Source organism: Megascapheus bottae, chromosome 5 (genome assembly GCF_031878675.1).
Source record: "Megascapheus bottae isolate mThoBot1 chromosome 5, mThoBot2.hap1, whole genome shotgun sequence".
In the NCBI taxonomy this organism is placed as follows: domain Eukaryota; kingdom Metazoa; phylum Chordata; class Mammalia; order Rodentia; family Geomyidae; genus Megascapheus; species Megascapheus bottae.
The window spans coordinates 82375190-82392702 of record NC_143513.1 but is presented as its reverse complement, the minus strand read 5'-3'; the positions used below and the strand labels follow the sequence as shown (position 1 = coordinate 82392702).

Genomic DNA, 17513 nt, shown 5'->3' with positions numbered 1-17513 from the left:
AGCGGACAGGGACTGGCAATGGAAGAATCTTCTAGAAAGCATGCGAGTCATAGCTCAGGGAATGAACAGGAATGAGAAGGAAGAGACCTCGAGGCGTGGCTGGGGGCCTGGGACCCTCTCTGGGGAGGGGTTGGGGGACTGGGCAGTGACGTTGACACCATGAGGCCATAGCCTGGCAGCCTGGCAGGAGGCAATGGCAGGAAGGACCCACAGCCACTGGCCGCAGGCGCCTTTAGGAAGGATCCTGGTATCCCTTCCCCCTTCTCTAGGCCTTCCAGCCTCAGGCTGGCCTGCTGGGACAGGATACCAGCAAAGGTGGGACAAGAGAACCTATGACACAGGGGTGGAGAAGGAGCAAGGCGGGAAAGCACGGGCACAGAGATGTAAACCTTCCCAGATATTACTTTCTTCTCTCAGGATGTAATCATTCCTAGAAGAAGCCAGGCGCCGGGGGCTTCCCACCTGTAATCTAGCTACTCAGAAGGCTGAGCACTGAGAATTGAAGTGTGAAGCCAGCCTGGACCGGACAGCTTGGGAGACTCTTATCTCCATGTAACCACCAAAAAAGCCAGAAGTGGAGCTGTGGCTCCCTCAGCGCCGGCCTAGGGTGCAAACGCCAAGCCAAGCAAAAGCACGAGGCTCTGAAGTGAAGCCCCAGTGCCAGCACACACACGAAAAACGTCCCATTGAATTTTATTCTACATTGGAAAGGGCTAGAGGTGATTGATTGCTCTGTAGCAGACAATATTTATTTGTTAGTAAGTCAGCGTTCCAGGGACGGTGCTGGCGTAGGGAGAGGACAATGACATACATGGCTGGGGATAGTGTCTGATCTCTGTGGATGGTTCTAGAAAATGTCTAGGAATTGAGCAGAGGAAGGTATACTACCAGAGGCTTTGGGCAGGTAGTGTGTGGCAAGGGCACTCGCTGGCCTGCTATGTTCCTAGGAGAGAATGTCTTCCATGTTGGATGGGAGACTCTCCCTGGAGAGGGGAATTTCTTCAGCGGGAAAGAGCAGTGGTCAGCTCTGCATTTTCGGCTGACCTGTCAGACTGGGTGTGGGGAGATCAGGCCCAGATGAGATGTGCAGTGTGATGAAGTTCCGGCCTCCTGATGGCTAAAGGCAGTGGAGAACGCTGGCGGGAAGAAGAGTTGAAAGAGTGGCTAGTGGGAGGACAAAAGAAGAGCCAAGTTCAAGTCTGCCCTAAGAGACTGCGTGGGAGGAGGAGGAGACGAGACATGTCTGTGGTGTGTGGTGGCGTGTGGACAGACATGTGTACATGGGAGTGTTCAGTGGTCCTGGCACTACAGGAGTTCTGAGAGCCACACAGACCTAGAGCTGGAAATCTTCTGACATGATGGGAGAGGAAAAAGAGTGGAAGGCAATATGTGGGCACTGAAAAGAGACCCAGGACAAGTGGGCACGGAAGGGACCTCTGGACCCAGCATTAGAGAAGCAATGGATGGGTGTTGTTGCGTTTCCCACACTTGGAGGAAATGATCATCAACCCAGGTGCACAGACTGGCCATGGGACGGAGGGACTGAGGTCATGGTGACCTTCACAAGAACGCTTTCTTCATCCTACACAGTCAAAGGCATCTGTTGTAGGCTGAGTGAAAGGAGTTAAAAAAGGGGCAGTCTCTCAGGTAAAGTCTTTCAGGAACATTGGTGTGACAGGAGAATGAGGTGATGGTGTCACTAGAGAAGTGTAGAGAGCTGCCAGGAGAGGAGCCCCCAGGAAAGGAGCAATTAAAGTGAGAAGGAGGATCGTCCCTGGCCCGCTCCTCATCCTCCAGGCGGGACCCTGCTTTCCCCAGGGGCTGAAGCAGCTGCACTGCAGAATGCTGCTCGAGGAGCTGGTTCCCTTCTTGGCAAAGGCACAGAAAGGGGCGAACTCAAAATGACTCAATCCATGAAGATGGAGAAATAGCTAGTGATGGCTTGAGCTTGCTATTTACAAAAGAGGTGAACATTTCTAAGTAGAGAACTTGGAGACTTGAAAGTGCCAAGCATGGTGGCTCATGCCTGTAATCCTAGCTACTCGGGAGGCTGAGATCTGAGGATCTCGGTTCAAAGCCAGCCTGGGCACTAAAAACTCTCTGAGATTCGTCTCTCCAGTTAATCACCAGAAAACTAGAAGTGGAGCTGTGCTCAAGGGGTAGGAGGGTAGCCTTGAGCTGAAGAGCTCAGAGACAGCACGCAGGCCCAGAGTTCAAGTCCCACGATCAACAACAACAACAACAAAAGAGTCTTTAGAATGGAAGGAAAAAGAAATCTCCAAAAGGCCACAAGACTAGAGGAGGAAGAAAAGGGACCTCAGAGTCAGAGAAAGTGGAGTGAGAAGACACCTTAGAGATGAGGAAAAAGGAGAAGAACCTGCAGAGACAGAGGAAGAGGAAGGAGAAGTGGCCTCAAGGATGGAGGAGGAAGTCTTCCTTCTCAGAAAGAGGGGAAAGAGGTCCCAATGTCACAGAACTGAAGCGGCTCACACTTCTAATCCTAGCTACTCAGGAGGCTAAGATCTCAAGATTACAAATTGAAGCTAGCCTGGGCAGGAAAGTTCATGAGACTCTAATCTCCAATGAACCATCAAAACAACAGAAGTGGAGCTGTGAGTCAGGTGGTCGAGTAACCTGCCTGAAGTAATAAAGCTAAGAGACAGCAGCCTAGATCCTGAGTTCAAGGATTTAACCTTTGAGTGTCCTCAAAACGGAGCGCATAACCAGGATATTTGATTAGTTTGGTGGTAGGTTCTGAACCAGAGGAGGAAGAAAAAGTAGGGAAGGTAAAGACTACCTCCCAGCCTAAGTACAAAGAGACTTTCATGACAATTGCTTTTAGTTTTTGGTTTGGGACTCTGGGAAGTTGGAGAAGTAGCAGGTAGTAAACAAAACCAAGAAAAGGGGGAAACAGCTCTGTCTAAAAGTCAAAGACCTGGGCCACCTTTTCTCACCTCACATCTGGCTGACCCAGAGCCACTGGAGGTAAGCAGGGGTGAGAATAGGAAGTATTTATGAACTGGTTGGAGGGCTCCATCAGGAAGCACTTCATTTCTAAAGAAAAGAGGAGAGACAAGACTGCATACAGAACAGCTAGATTTGGAAGGAAGATGCAGACAGTCCAGGAAACAGAAGGAAACTTCACAGGAAATGTGATCAGTGTGTTTACAGAGATACAAGAGAAGGTTGTAACATAAACGTAGGAAGGGAACATTAAAAAAATACCATCCAGGTATCTTGGAAATGAAAAACTCAATAGAAGATCACAATAACTCAATGGACTTGCCTGAAGGAAGAATGAACATTCTAGAACATCAAACAGAACAATTCCATAGGAATACAATGCAACCGGAAAGCACTGGCTCATACTTATAATCCTAGCTTCTCAGGAAACTGAGATATGAGAATTGCAGTCCAAAGCTAGCCTCGGCAGCAAAGTCTGTAGGCTCTTCTCTCCAACTAAGCATTGAAAAGCCAGAAGTGGAACAAAGGTCAGAGACAGTGAATAGACCCTGAGTTTAAGGCCAAGGACTAGCACCAAAAATCAAACCAAGAATACAGAGCAAATGACGAAGCCGCTCATCAGTAAGGTAAGAGAGGACAAGTTCAGAAGTGTCAACATTCATAGCAAAGAGAATGGAATGGAGGACAGAAATTAAGAAATCATCACAGAAAACTTCCCAGAACTAAAGGATTATAGTCTTGAGATTTGTCAGTACTCACCAAATACCAAGCATAATTGAGAAAATACAGACTCACTCCTAGGCACCACTTGATAACATTTTGCTGATGATAAACAGAAAACCATAATTCAGGAAAATTCTGTATTGTTTTTGTCTTAGAATGATTCAAGAAGCTGAGCATTGGTGATTCGTGGCTGTAAGATATTCAGAAGGCTGAGATCTGATGAACCTGATTCAAACTCAGACAGCGAAGTCCATGAGAGTCTTATCTCCAATAAACCACCAAAAGGAGAGCTGTGGCTCAAGGGGTAGAACACCAGGCTTGAGCAAAAAAGACCAGCAATAGTACCAGGCCCTGAGTTCAAGCCCTAGCGTACCAGCACCAAAAAATGGTTAGAGGACATACTTTAGTCATCTGGAAGGCTTGCCTCCACCCAAATACATGCACATTTTTTAAAAAACAAAATCAACAAGTAAAATTGAAAATGAATCATTCCCTCTTTTCCCAGAAGGGTGGATAGCTAACAGCGTTTTGGGGATGAGGGAAAGGAAAGATGGCAGGAAAAACTAGAATAGGAAAAAAATAGGCTTGAATGTGTGGAGAGAGGAGATTTCACCCATTGTCATTTGTCGTGTGACTATATTAAAATTGTTTCATTTGAGAAAGAGAAGTGAGAAAGGGGAATGAAAGCATTTGGGGGCACAGGGCTGTCTGTCATGGACCCAGAGGGTTGAAATTTTCCCACATGGAAGCACTGTGAGAGCCAGGGCCTCCCCGCTCCTCCTCCATGCAGCCACACGAGACTGAGATGCACGTAAGAGCGGCAATCAGATAGTCAGGCTCTGGCAGTTCTCTGCATAGCTGTGTTACTCATGCGTCTGCTCTTCTAGGAATGTCACTCTTGACCTGTGTCTTGATCAAGTCAGTGTCCCTGGGAGACAGGGGCTGGGCTCAAGTTTGCTGGAGAGAATCCTCTCAGAAGGAGAAGATAGAGGGGCAGACACAGAACTAGGATGTGGTCCCGGGTAACAGCTGCTCCAGGCACAAGCAAGGCCATTGGGCTTTAGGGCTTCAAGCCGGAGTAGCTTCTGTCACCAATGGAAAAGCCTTCTGAGACACCAGAAAGGGACAGGGCACCCCCACAAGCTGCACTCTCTCTTTTCTTCTTCTGTCATGCCACGGACGCCTGCGTGACTACAGACTGTAATGGTTTCTCTACTGCTACATAACGTATCCCCCAAAGTTAATCTCAGTCCTGTGCAGTGGGGGGCAGGCATTCTTCCAGCCTTGCCCGTGTCTCTCCATGTGGCGTGTTTACACTGACTGCGTCACGTGGCAGCTGGCTGGGCTGGCTGGGCCTCTCTGTTCCACATGGAACAGTAAACTAGACCATTTTGTTGACAGAGCAGCAACAGGGACCTAAGAGAGACAGAGCCCATCCCGGGTCCCCTGGGATCAGGGCTCTGAGTGAGAGGGGTGAGGGGTCTTCTGTCCTCCTCAGTCCACTTTGCCTTATGACTCACTTTGAGTAATCAAGGAAGTCGAAGCAGAAGTAACAGCATGGCGCTAAAGAAGGAATGACCCAGGAAGAGATGCACCAGGTGCACAGCTGCCATGCCATCCCACTGATTTCAGCAGCGAAGGCTTGTGTGTGTGTGTGTGTGTGTGTGTGTGTGTGTGTGTGTGTGTGTGCGTGTGGCACACACAAGGCCAGACGCTTGCTTACAATGTACGTAGCAAATACCACATAATGGCCCACTCCTCTGACAGTCCCTGCTGTAAAGTGGGTGGCGCCAAGGGCCTGATAGGGCGCTCTCAGATATTTGCCAGTTCCCTCTCTAGCTTTCCTTTACATCTCAGTACAGTTGGTTATTAGAACATCCAGGACAAAGGGGTAAGAATAGGCAAGCTTTACTCCAGGGGAGACAGGGACCAAGGTTCTATGTGCAGTGTGACGGAGTCGCCATCTGTGCAGCCACCAATGAGCTCCAGGAGCCAAGCTAGCCAGAAGCTGCCAAACAGACATGAGGGTTGTGATTTGAATCCCTTGTAACATTATACAATTATCCAATTCGCTGGGAGACTGGAGGGAGGAGACTGGGAACAGCCTAAGGTTAACGTGATGGGAGGAACTTGTGTGCCCTTGAATAAGGAAAGACTGGATTCAAACAAGGTAACACACATGCGCATCATCATCTTGTTGTCTACATGGTTTGCAGAACAGTGCCATGGTTTGGATCTAGAACAGCTCTTAAAGGACTATGTGTTGAAGGCTTTTGGGAGGCCAGGAGGTGGATCCTAGGGAGAGGTCTTTAGGTCTTTGGGGGCGTGGCCCTTCCTCCTCTTCACGGTCTGGTTTGTGCTGTGTGTGGTTCTGTTCTGCCGTGTGCTCCCACAGACGCAGAGCAAGAAGCAGCTCCAGAAACATCCGCCTCAACCTCTTTTTCCCTGCTTAAGTTTCTGATCTCAGATATTCTGTATAGAAATGGAAAGCTGGACAAGACAAGCACCAGCCCTACTTGCCTCTGCTCGATTCCTCCAGGAAGACTAGAAATCAGTAAAGAAAGCACAGCCCAACCTGGCAAGAGATAGCAAAGGAAGTGGAAGCTTAGAGGAAAGGGTTAAGCACAAAAGCAGCTCTGGCATAAAATTGACTGGGCTTGGTAATCGCCCGTGTGTTGGCACATGGAAGGACTCCAAGATGACACTCCAGTCCCTGGAGTAAAAGATTGAGTGGCATTGTCCTTCAGTTAACTGGAAGGTGCTAGAGGGGAGATGGTCTGGGAGGAGAAGCCAGTCCCATTTAGGATATCCTTCTATGTTCCTCTGGGACATCACATATTGACGTCAGGGACGCAGACCTGTAAGTCCAGAGTGGAGACTCCAAAGTGAGGAAAAGGAGTCTCTGTCCATTTTTAGAAGTCATATATTAAGTCAAAGAAGTCAGGACACTGAATGCCCAGCTCATTGCTATGAGGGGAGGAAAACAAATTGAATCAGAGATTTGTCCCTCAACAGAGTTGTGTGACCACGCATTGAAGGGGGGCTGATGGAGGACTGGATGGAGCCACAGGCCTCCCCATTTACATGAGAATTCCTGGGGCTCAGCACCCCTAACTCCTAGCACTTAGAAAAGCATGAACTCCCGGTGCGGTGGCTCACGCCTGAAATCCTAGCTACTCAGGAGGCTGACATCTGAGGGTCAAGGTTCAAAGCCAGCCGGGGCACAAAAGGACCTGAGACTCTTATCTCCAATCGACCCCCTAGAAAACAGGGTAGGAGAGTAGCCTTGAGTTGAAGAGCTCAGGGAAAATGCCTAGGCTCAGGGATAGGGCCGTAGCCTTGAGCTGAAGCGCTCAGGGACAGCGCCCAGGGTGAGTTCAAACCCCATGACCCACCAGAAAAAAAAAAAGAAAAGCATGAACTTCAGCTGACAAAGGGTCACTCACTGGTATAATGGTAGATGGTACACAAACCTGTCTCCATATTAACCATGCCTTGGTAGAATCATTTAGACCAGCCCTCTTCAGCCGCGGTTCCCTGGGTCTGCCCTGTTGGTGAAGGACCGCCCTGCCTCTAGCATTGCCTGGGGAGGTTGTATGTTGTAATACCTTCCTCCAGCTCTTGTGGGGGCTTAGCAGAGAGCCTGGAATATGGGTGTCCAGAATCCTCAGTGACAGCTGTCTATCCTACATGATCACAAAAGGTAGAAATGGAGTCTGCGCACTGATGGCACATGGCATTCACCCAGGTTATTCAGAAGGTGCAGTCAGCCCTGGCAGGAAAGCTAATTAACCATGGAAATGCCGGAAGAGGGGCTGTGGCTCAAGTGGTAGAGCAGTAGCCTTGAGCTGAAGAGCTCAGGGACAGTCCCAGGCCCACCCTCCAACAAAGCCAGAAGTGGAAACATGGCTCAAGTGCTGAGTGCCAGGGACAGGGTTCAAGCCCTGAGTTCAAACCCCAGTAGTGGCCCACATGTGTGCGCAGGCACACACACACACACACACACACACACACACACACACACACACACAGAGGAAATGGGGTTGGTGGTTCTATAGAAAGCTCTCTAAGAAACCCCATAGGGACTTTGTAATGTGATTTCTCCATTCCTACCCATGGTTTTCCATTAAAAGCACATTGCTTATAATCATTTTCCCTCCATTGGTAAGGCAATTCAATTACCATGCTTGGGCCTGATGAAGCCTTTCTGTTTACTTTCTTTTAAGAAATTGGGAACATCTGAAAACCTGTTCCCCTGTTCTTTTATTTTGGGGGGAGGGCAGACGTCCTAGGGAATACTAGGAGATTGTCATCTCCGAGTCACTAGCAAAAAGCAGAAAGTGGAGGTGTGCTCAAGTGGTAAAGTGTTAGCCATCAGCAGCCATGGGTCCCTGGTAGGCCTTGGGCTGAGATACCTGCATATGGAGGGCTCAGATTCCTGTCCAGTGCTCTCTCTAAGGTGGGCGGGCAAACAGAAAGACCTTACTCCTCTCATGACCAGGCCCCCAGTGTTGTCAGCATGCAACTTGTGCCCTGATTTAAAAAGGGGAGACTGAACAAAACATGAACCTGAGCTCCACCAAAGCAAAGTCCATGTGAAAGCCCAAAAATAGAGGTAGGAAACAAAACCAGCAGTAGAATAGGAGTGTGTGTGTGTGTGTGTGTGTGTGTGTGTGTAGAAAGAGACAGCCTGGAGAAAATAAACACACAATTAAAACTGTGCTACACAACAGTGGTATAGTGGAGACTGCCCTTTAAGTGTACATGTGTGGTACTGGGGTTTGAATCTAGAGCCTATAGCTTGCTGGGCAGGTGCTCTACTGGTGAGTAGTGACTCCAGCCCTTTTTTGTGCTGTTTATTCTTTTTTTTTTTTGCCAGTCCTGGAGGCTTGAACTCAGGGCCTGAGCACTGTCCTTGGGTTTTCTCAAGGCCAGAGCTCAGCACCATAGCACCATTTCCAGCTTTTTCTATGTATGTGGTACTGAGGAATCGAACCCAGGTCTTCGTGCCTGCTATGCAAGCACTCTACCGCCAGGCCAAACTCCTAGCCATGCTGCTCATTCTTGACATAGGATCTTATCCCTTACTTCTGAGCACACAGCTGGGCTATACCCCTCCTTTCACATTTTGCATTATAGCTAGTACAACAGCCATGTACTTAGCTCTTGGTTGAGAAGGTGTCTCCAGAAAGTTTCTACCTGAAGTGGCCTCAGGCTGTGAAACTCTAAATCTCAGCCCCCCAACTAGATTACAGGCATGAGTCACTGGTGCCTGACTCCAGAGGCTGCATTTGAGATAAGCTACCTAGGCCAAATGTCAGAAAATCAAGCTGTGTTTACAAATATTTTGTTCAATGTAGAGAAAAGGTCAACTTGTACTTTATTCCAACTGTGCAGTTAGCGTCGTCACGCCTGAGTGCTCCACCACGAAACATCATCGCTAGTCAAGAGTCATGTGATCTTGTGTGGCCAGAATTCCTGTCACCACCCACCATCTTTTGTTCCCTTCTGATCCAGTCTTACTGCATTAAATTCTGAATTGACCCCGATCATTGGCTGCAATTAGGAGGATGTGTATCTCTATCTCAGACCGTGTCTGTGTCTGTGCACATGCACACGCATGCGCACATGCATGCATGTGCCTGTGTACATGTACCAGGACTGAGGCCTGAACCCAGTCTCTGTCTCTGTCTCTGTGTGCTACTCTTGGGACCTGGTCTCAGTTCCTGAGTTTTTCTGGAGAGGCTAACTATCTGCCACTTGAGCCACAACTCCACTTCCAACTTTTTGGTGGTTAATTGGGGCTAAGAGTCTCATGGGTTTTGATGGCTTTGAACCTCAATCCTTAGCTCTCAGCTTCAGGAGTAGCTAGTATGACAGGTGTGAGACACTGGTGCCTGGCACGGCTGCCTCTGAAAGCCTAACAACGATCTAACTTTTGGGATGTTAATAGACATAAAGACAAAAAGAACATTTTAGGGGGCCGGGAGTTTGGCCTACTGGTAGAGCGCTTGCCTAGCATGCACAGAGACCCGGGTTCGATTCCTCAGTACCACATACATAGAAAAAAGCCGGACTTGGTGCTGAGGCTCAAGTGGTAGAGCTCTAGCTCTACCCCAAGCCCAGGACTGGCAAAAAAAAAAGAGAACATTTTAGGTTGTTTAGTTTCCTCTGGTCTTCACATAATGACACTTACGTGGAAAGAGGGTGTCACTCTTTGAACATACTTCAAAAGAAATGGTCGTTATAGGAATCCAGGAATTTATTTTAGGGATGAACTGGCCTTATTTTTGAGCAATCTGAACTTGTTATTTGGAAGAGGACCAAAATAAACCAAATTCTTTTCCCCAAATACATTGATTAAAATCACCGAGAATTAATGGTGGTGTGAGTATACTTTGAGTTCCATTTTCTGCACTCCTTTAAGACATAACTGTCTTTACATGAACTAAACCTGACAGGATGCTGGTGTTTCACACCTATAATCCTAGCTACTGAGGAGGCTAAAAGCTGAAGAGCATGGTTCATAACCAGACCAGGCAAGAAAGTTTATGAGGCTCTTATCTTGAGTTCACCACCAAAAAGCCAGAAGTGGAGCTGTGCCTTGAGTAATAAAAAACGAAGCAAGAGTGGGAGGCTCTGAGTTCAAGTCCCAGTACTGGCACAAAAAGAAAGGAAGGAAGAAAGAAAGAAAGAAAGAAAGAAAGAAAGGAAGGAAGGAAGGAAGGAAGGAGAAGGGAAAGAGAAGGGAAAGGAAGGGAAGGGAAGGGAGAAAGAAACAATAATTGCTGGGTGGTGGCAGAAAGCTCTCAGCCACCGGCCAGCCAAGTGTAATGGCTTCAGTGGCCTCTGGCCCAGAGTAAGAATCTATAAAACAAAAATGCTTGTGCCATTTTTTTCTCTGTGCAGTCACTTTTTCCTTCAAAAAGTCAATCCCAGCACTCCAGGGAAAGGGACTACATTCATTTCTAAACAAGAAGAGGGGCCAAGGGAAGCTTGAGTAAACTGCATGTAATAACCTCTCAACCTACTTCTGAGTTCAACATCAACTGTTTATGCACAGAGCTTTTATTGATTTATAAATAATGAACAATCGCTCAAATGCCTGTTGTGTGGCAGATTCAGGCCATACCAAGAGGAGGAGTCACTTTCCCCCTTCAAAGAGCTACTCACACTGTGTGTGTGCGTGCATGCATGTCTGCCTGCCTGTCAGTACTGTTACTTGAATTCAAGGTACTCTTGTACTCTTGCTTAGCTTTTTCCCTCAAAGTTGGCACTCTCCCCACTTAAGCCACACCTCCAATTGCTGGTTTTATGGTAGTTAATTGGAGATAACAGTCTCACAGACTTTCCTTCCCAGGCTGGCTTTGAACCTTGATCCTCAGATCTCAGCCTTTTAAGTAGCTAGGATTACAGGCATGTGCCACCAGCTAGAGCTCAGCAGATTTAGTCAGCAGAACAGTCCTAAATGCCAGCCCATTGTGCTTCATTCATACCACAGAGAGATACCATTCAGAGAAGCTGTTGGCCAGACAAGTTGTTGAGGAGGGGAGGAAGAGGAGGGGAGGGAAGCAAGGGAGAAATCAGAAGACGGCCCTGCAGAGGACTGGGCTAAAGCTCACAGGGATAGATAGGAACCAGCCAAATGAGGAGAGCTGGGGGAGAAGCCAGATTGTCCCAAACCCTGCATTGGGCAGGGCACTGCAACCTCCCAGGGCATCCTGGAAAAACTGCACAGGACTTCAGTGCAGGGGAAGCAGGCCTGGAAGCCTGATGAGGGACCATGGTGGACAGAGACAAAAGCCAACACAGGAAAGAAGGCAAAATGACAACATGAGAAGACATAGCGGGCCCAGAGTGTGGCCTAGTGGTAGAGCGCTTGCCTAGCATGCACTAGGACCCAGGTTCAATTCTTCGGTACCACATACATATTAAAAAGATGGAAATGGTATTATGGCTCAAGTGGTAGAACTCTAGCCTTGAGAAAGCCCAAGGACAGTGCTCAGGCCCTGAGTTCAAGCCTGAGACTGTCAAAAAAAAAAAAAGACATAGGGATAGTTTCTAACAGGCTGAAGGGGGGTTTGCAGGAAGTGGTATGGAGCTCAGAGGTGAGGGGGCACCCAGGGGCACCCCAGATGTCTGGAACACATGGCAGAGAGTGAGTACAGAAATGTTCTGGAAACTCCTGACTAGGTACTGGGCACTGCAGACTTTCCCTGGCAGAACAGGGTGGAATACAGTGACTGCAGCAGAAGATGATGCGGAGTGACTTAGCTTCTTGACACCAAATTATTCACGAGCTCCTTCTCCGGTATTTAAGATTGAATTATTCCATGCAGTAGCTATTGAAGTGTTTCTTTTTGTTTTGTTTTCCAAAGGCAGAAAAACTCCTCTCCAACCTCAATGCATTAGGGAGTGCTTTTTTGGCAAGCTGTTTTCTGATGAAGCATTCAGGCTGAAGTTTCCCGTTCATTCAAAACACTGTATTTTCATCCCACCTAGGCACAATTATGTAAGACAAGCCTTAATAATGTAGCACTTTTTCACACTTGGAATAGCTCCATCTTTTGCAGGCCTCCTTCCCCCACGCTGGAGCCTGGCAGCCCCAGAGTGGCTGCAGCGCTGGCAGCATACAACGGGAAGAACCCCCACGCCTCCCTGCCATGATGGGACCAAGTCTTTCTCCCTAGGTTTTTCTAGAGGAATGGCATGCACGGGTTGTCTGCTGCTGCTGCTAAAGGCATGACTGGTGCAGATGGATGTCATGAACACAGGCTCCTCTCTTGGCAGGCAATGTTGCCTGAGCCCCGTCGGCTGAGCCCCGTCGCTGCTGCTTTCCCAGCCTGCCTGCAGCAGCTAAAATTAAGTCAGTGGTTCTTTAAGAAAACATCTCCATAAAAGGTCAGCTGATGATGACCAACTTTAGACCGGCTGTGCCTGTGAGTTTGTCTCTCTTTGGACCCTGCAAACCTATTACATGTGCTTAAAACATTTGCAAGGCCTCAGGGTCCTGAAATCGACAAGAGTGGGTTATAGATCCATCTGCTAGTATTCTGGGCCAGTCTTTCTTCCTAAAAAAGAAAAACTAAGCTGTCTTCTTATAAATGAAAGCTAAGCAGTAATTCAGCTCTCTCCTCTTATGACATTAGAACCCTGGCCGGGAGTGTGGCCTAGTGGTAGAGTGCTTGCCTAGCATGCACAAAGACCTGGGTTCCGTTCCTTGGTACCACATACATAGAAAAAAGCCGGAAGTAGTGCAGAGGCTCAAGTGGTAGAGCTCTAGCCTTGAAAAAGTCCAAGGACAGTGCTCAGGCACTGAGCTCAAGCCCACGACTGGCAAAAAAAAAAAAAAAAAAAAAAGAAAAAGAAAAAGGAGGAAAGAAAACCCTTCCATTTCAGCCTCCTGTACACCCATTGCCCCCATGGCTGCAGGGACTTCTTTCTAATCCTTCCTTCCATCCTGTGCTAGTACTGGGGCTTGAACTCATGACCTGGGGGCTCTCCCTTAGCCTTTTCACTGCCACTTGTACCACACCATGTCTAGCTTTTGCAGATGAGTCCCACAGACTTTTCTGCCTATATTGCCTTCAGACTGGGCTCCTCAGATCTCAGCCTCCTGAGTAGCTAGGATTACAGCATGTGGAAATTTTTTTCAATCTCTATTCTCTACCAACATCCAGCTTTTTTTTTTTTAATTGTCAGGGTAATGTATAGAGGGGTTCCAGTTACATTCGCCAGGTAGTAGGTGCACTACTTCTCACATATTGATATCCCTTCTCATTTTTGTCCCCATTTCCCTCCCCCCACCCCCAACATCCAGCTTTGTGTCTTTTTCCTTGTTAACACTTCAAAGATGCCACTTGAGGCCCATTTCTGCCTCTTAAAAGCCAGCCGATCAGGATGACAGGTGAAAAACTCCACAGTACCTCTAAACATGAAGAACTAACAAGGGGTTTATACTAAAATTATCACAAAAATGCAAATATAGGTTTTTGTTTGTTTATTTGCAGTACTTGGGCCTGAACTCAGGGCCTGGGCACCATCCTTGGATTCCTTTTGCTCAAGGCTAGCGCTCTGCCACTTGAGCCACAGCACCACTTCCGGTTTTTCCTGAGTATGTGGTACCGAAGAATCGAACCCAGGGCACCACTAGGCTATGCCCCGCAGGCCCCTGGGTGGACCTTCTTTAATATGCCGGTCCTGGGACTTGAAGTCAGCCACTGTACTGTCCCTGACCTTTTTTGCTCAAGAATGATGCTCTACCACTTTAGTGGCTAACTGGAGATGAGAGGCTCTCAGCCTGGGATGGCTTCCAACCACAACCCTCAGATTTCAACCTCCTCAGTAGCCAGGATTACAAGCATGAGCCCAGCAACTGTAAATTTTTTTCAAGAGAGATGATTGATACTTCCATGGTGTAACAGGGAACATTTTCAAACTCTTTACTTGGAGGTCATTGTAAATGTAAATCTTCAAGATAGAATATGGAGAGATCCTGAGTGCTTACCAAGGCCAGCCCAAAGGCATTATTGTGCAAGACTGTACAGGATGGGAGGGACTTGAACTTTCACAGGCGGCTGGAAACAATGTAAGGCAGGACAATGGTAGCTCCTAGATATGCTAAACTTCACCTCACCAGCACGCTATCACTCAGAATTTCCATCCCCAGAGAAGTGAGTGCCCATCCATCGAGACACTTCCTGATAGCAAAACTACAAATAAAAAGCACACGGAAACTGCCTAAATGCCCACCCATTGCGGATGGGTCACCACGGTGGAATACTCTCAGCAGTGGAAAGAAATGACATGTTGATTCCTGCTGTGACGTAGATCAGCCTTCAGGCTTTTTGCCCGTTGTGGGGCTTGAACGCTGGTCCTGGGCGCTGTCCCTGAGCTCTTCAGCTCAAGGCTAGTGTTCTGCCACGTTGAGCCACAGCGCCACTTCTGGTTTCTGGTTAACTGGAGATAAGAGTCTCACAGTACTTTCATGCCCCGGCTGGCTTTGTACTACAGTCCTCGGATCTCAGCCTCCTGAGTAACTATTTCAAAAAGACCTGTTGCATTTCCAATAAATGTATTTTTTAATTGAAGCTGACATTTCCTGCACACAATTAAATCATTCTGTCTTGGCTAGGGGTTACTGTACATTGCATGTCATAAGCAGGAGAGAGACATAGGTTTGGAATAATATTTCCATCATCACTGGGCCCCTGCCTCCTTTTATTAACAGAAGAGCCTGTCCCCTCCTGACCTCCGCCTTCTGCCGTCACTAAGCATTTCTATGATGACCCAGCGTAATTCCCTATATACTTATCCAAGTTTGTTTTGCTTTGTTCTTATTTTGGTTTTGTTATGCTAGTCCTGAAGCTTGAACTCAGGGCCTGGGTGCTGTTCCTGAACTGCTTTTGCTTAAGGCTAGCCCTCTTTTACTTGAGCAACAGTGCTATTCTGGCTTTTTCTGACACTTTACTGGAGATCAGGGTCTCCCCAAATTTCCTGCCTAGTCTGATTTCAAACAGTGATCCTCAGATCTCAGCCTCCTACAAACCTTGGATTACAGGTGTGAGCCAGTGCCCAGCCTTTTCATTTGATACATTTCCCAACTTTTTCTGAAGCACAGGTTTCATTCTCTTTTTGGGGGGGGAGGTGGTTATGGGGCTTGAACTCAGCCTGGGCGCTGTCCCTGAGCTCTTCAGCTCAATGCTACCGCCCTACCCTTGAGCCAAGCCCCACTTCCCATTTTCTAGAGGTCTCAGGTCCTTTTGTGCCTGGATTGGCTTTGAACCTAGATCCCCAGATCTCAGCCCGAGTGGCTAGGATTACAGGCATGAGCCACTGCGTTGCCCGGCAGCACAGATTTCATTCTTATTCACACCTGCAATGTTTCCTTCCATCTCCACCACATCTTTTATTCATCCTGAGGAGTAAGAAGAAGGGTGAACAACTGGAGCTACCCCCCCTTTTTTTTGCTTTCCTCATCTTTTTTGAGGAGGGGCGGTTGGTCCTGGGGCTTGAACTCTGGGAGCTGTCTGTGAGCTCTTCAGCTCAAGGCTACTCTACCACTTGAGCCACTTCCAGTTTTCTGTTGGTTAATTGGAGATAGGAGTCTCACAGTACTTTGTGCCTGGGCTGGCTTTGAACTGTGATCTTCAGATCTCAGCTTCCTGAATAGCTAGAGTTACAGTCGTGAGCCACCAGCGCTTGGCTTTCCTCATCTTTAGATAGGGTCTTCTTACCTTGCTTGAGAGGCTTCAGACTGAAATCCTCACCCTCCATCTTCAGCATAGCTTGATACAGACACATGGTGCCATAGTCAACCCAAAAGTTCATTTTAATGAAATGCAGTGTTTGTTTTCTCCTTCAGTGGCAATCATCTAGTTGTCAGGTCTCATACCTTGTCTAGTCCTAAGTCTCAAGAGTTCTTTTTTCCTGTTTTTTTTCTTGAAGGTTTTACTATTTTACATTTTTAATTCTGATCCAATTTCAGCTAATTTTTGTCTAAGACTTAAGGCTCAAACTGAGATTTGCTTTCTTGCCTTTGGATATCCAATTAGTTTCACACAGTTGCTTTCACACCTTTCCCAAATACATGTTTAGGCCAATTTAGTCCTATTTCAGGGCCTACTGTTGATTCTGCCAACATGACCATCTTGATCACTACAGCAATAACTGAATAATTACCACAGCTATAATTGAACATTCTTGTTTTGCTTTGAGTTTTCAAGATTATCTTAGGCATTCTAGAACTTGTACCCTTCCGTATAAACTTTAGAATGAGCTTGTCTGAATCCACCCTGGGACTTGAACTCAGGGACCCAGCACGTTGTCCCTGAAGGTTTTGCCCTACAACTTGACCTACAGCGCCACTCCAGTGTTTGGTAGTTAACTGAAGACACGAGTCTGGAGTGGCTGGCTTTGATCGTCGGATGGCGGCCTCCTGAGTAGGCAGTTTTACAGGGGCGCCAAGGGCTTGTTCGTTTTGATGGGGACTGTATTAAACCGAACGATGTACCTGTGGCGAATGGACTCGCTGGGCCTCCCAGTTGCCTACAAGCGGGCGTGTCCTCGTTTCGTGCCCAGATCCTGCCGCGTTCTTCCACTGATTCCGGAGCACCGCCGCCTTGGGATGCGGCGGTGCCGTTGCCGGCGGATCTTGACTGTCTCCCCGGCCAGCCTCGGCGGTTCTAGAGCTGCCGTCCGTTTGGAGAGGTCCCAGGATTTCCTGGCGCACAAGCGTCTCACTTGGAGGCTTGCTTTCCTCCTTTCATTTCCCCTTCCTGCCCGGGCACCGGCGGGCACGTCCAGCCTGCGGACCCCTCGCCCGGCCCCTCCCGTCACGCTTCCGCCACTAGGGAGCGGACAACATGGACGGTTTCCGCTGCCGGACACGCCTCGCCGAGTCAGTCAGCGTTCCGAGGCCCTGCCGCGCGCGATCATTTGTCGGGGGAGGGAGGTCTGCATACTCGGGGCTGGCCCCGCGGAGCAGCAATCCCGAGTGGGAGGGCCCAGGTCGGGGCCCGTGGGCTCGGGCTGCCCTCCCAGGGTGACCGCGGGCGGCGGCGGCGCCCGGCGCGGCTGGAGGGCTCGGCCCGGACGCCCAGCCCACGCCTGCACAGGCCGGACCTGCCCGGGCCGCGGCCGCCGCGGCTGCTCGGGAGCTCGTACGTGGGGAGTGCGTGCGTGTGTGCGTGCGTGCGTGCGTGCGCGGAGGAGGCCCGGGGCGACCGAGGGGGGCGCGCGCCGCCGCCCGGGCCGTACCAAAGGCGCGGGGAGGGGAGCGGAGCGGGCCACCGGCAGACCCACCTGCGGAGGCGGCCCAGCCTCGA

At 48.8% G+C, this 17513-nt stretch overlaps 1 protein-coding gene across 3 annotated transcripts in view; it reads left to right on the top strand.

Moving 5' to 3' along the window:
• Prkag2 (protein kinase AMP-activated non-catalytic subunit gamma 2) overlaps positions 1 to 17513 on the top strand; it is a 196947-nt gene that overhangs the window by 125211 nt on the left and 54223 nt on the right. The gene's annotated exons all lie outside the window — the stretch shown is intronic.